We start from the raw sequence: 2,302 nt of genomic DNA, 5'->3' as shown, positions 1-2,302 counted from the left end.
ATATAATGTACAATATAATGTATGAAATTATACATAATTTCAATTGTTTATAAATGTTATTAAAAGATGTATTTAGTTAAGACATATGTTATTTTAGTGCATATTGTGTACTTCAACAACATACATAATATAGTTATGGTAAATTCAAAAAATACTCCATTTCTTACAAAAAATGAAAAAGTTGTACTTTCATGATAATTTTTTTAGTTAAATGTTAATCATTGGTTGGTCCATGTTCCTTAAGTTAGGTTTATGATATTTTATATTATAGTTACTAACTTTTTATTTGATTAAATTAAAATTATTAATTATCTAATGAACTTATTAATTCATTTTATATCATAATTTTCTCAATTTGTTTTTTTTTTGTTTTTACAGAGAAGCTATTGAACAAAAATTCAGTGAACTTCTCCATGAACCATCAGTGAAATTTGATAATTTTTATCGTATGACATACATGGACTTGGAAACATTGCTTTGAAAATTTTACTCATGATATCTAAAAAGATACGAATTTCAGGGATGCTATTCCTGCTAAATATCGGCTGGCCATTACCTTAAGATTTTTAGCCTCAGGAGATAGCTATTAAGGCTTACATTACCTCTTCAAAGTTTCTGTGCAGTCAATATCAAAGATTGCCTCTGAAGTTTGCAAAGCTTTAAACGAAGTATTGAAAGATGAAATCAGGGTATGGATGTATTTTATTTTTATACATGTGGAAACATAAAATTACGAAATATACATTTTCATTTTTTTTTTTTTGCATTCTCATTACCTATATTAAAATAGGAAAGCGTTTCACTCATGTAGGAAAAAAAAAATTGTCCTCAGACTCAAAAGTTATTACTCTCATTTATGAGCTTCTCAAGCTCAATATTTAACACTTCAAATGTTGTTTTTTTCAAATATCAATAATGTCGTTCTCAAGAGTTCTTTTCTGTCATAAACACAGCTTGTTTTATTATATACCAATTTATTTAAATTAGAAAATAGCCACCAATTCAATAAAATTAATAATTCATTACAATTTCAGATGCCTTCAACTGTGGTACATTGGCTTGATATAGAAAGAGGCTTTAAGAGCAAATTTCCACATTGGCTAGATAGGAAACATATATTGATAGCAAACCCGGCGCATTGTGGATCTGAATATTTTAATTACAATAAAACATTCAACATTGTGTTATCAGCATTGTGCTATCAGCATTGTGCTATCAGCATTGTGCTATCAGCGTTGTGCTATCAGCATTAGTAGACAGCAATTATAAATTTATATTTGATGAAGTGGGAAACCAGGGGAGGTTTAGTGATGGTCCAGTTTTTAATAACTCTTTCTTATGGGAGAACATTTGTAGAAATTAAATTAATTTTCCCACACCGTGTCTACTTCCTGGATCAATCAATGCTGTACAAATGCCATATGTATTTTTAGCATATGGCTCTTTTGCACTATCCACCCATGTTATGAAGCCCTATCCTGGAGAACATAGTGTCACTTTTCCAAAAAGAAAATTTAATCAGTGTTTATCGAGGTCCAGGGTTTTGGTGGAAAATACATTTGGTATTTTGACTTCTGTATTCGGAATTTTCCGACGTCCTATTGATTTAAATCCTGAAATTGTTTCAGAAATTACCATGACATGCATACTTCTGCATAACTTTTTAAGAAAGAGTGTCAGTTCCATGAATCGATACACTGCACCGGGAACATTTGATGTACATGACAGCAATGGCGAACTGATAATGCCAGGCTCCTGGCGGAGTGATCAAAATGCATTTATGGAATACAGTGCAATCCAAAACTTGCAATGTATTCCACGAAGACCTCCACGGAATGCCACTCTAATTAGGGAGTAATTCACTTCATGCTTTGTTAGTCGTGAAAATTAGATTATATTTATGTTTTATTATTATGTATTATGTTTTAGACTTACTGTGTAGTTTTTGTATTTTTAATAACCTATATATTTTTGTATAGATTTTTGTACATCATAGATAAATTTTTAGTGTATTACTATTATAGTTATTAATGTTTTTATTATTGTATATTATGTATTATTATTAGTTTTGAATTTTTATCACATATACATTTTTATTGTATTGTTATTATAGTTATTAATAATTTTATTTTATGTTTTTGTTCTATTAGTTTTTTAATAATCTTCCTTTTGTTCTATTGTTTTAATAAAAAGAAGAAAAATGTTGTTTGAGTAAATATAAAGATATTTCAAATATCTACTAATGTAGTTAAAATTAATTAGATAGAAAAACTAAGTTTGTTTTGTTGAAATTTCTGTTGTT

At 28.1% G+C, this 2,302-nt stretch overlaps 1 pseudogene; it reads left to right on the top strand.

Annotated features, from left to right (window-relative positions):
- Positions 1–520: 520 nt before the first annotated feature.
- Positions 521–1,931, top strand: LOC136796554 (uncharacterized; annotated as a pseudogene).
- The last annotated feature ends 371 nt before the right edge of the window (positions 1,932–2,302 follow it).

This window comes from Halyomorpha halys, unplaced genomic scaffold, assembly GCF_000696795.3.
Source record: "Halyomorpha halys isolate HHAL.00 unplaced genomic scaffold, Hhal_1.1 Scaffold344.1, whole genome shotgun sequence".
In the NCBI taxonomy this organism is placed as follows: domain Eukaryota; kingdom Metazoa; phylum Arthropoda; class Insecta; order Hemiptera; family Pentatomidae; genus Halyomorpha; species Halyomorpha halys.
This window is presented reverse-complemented; position numbering and strand designations above follow the sequence as displayed.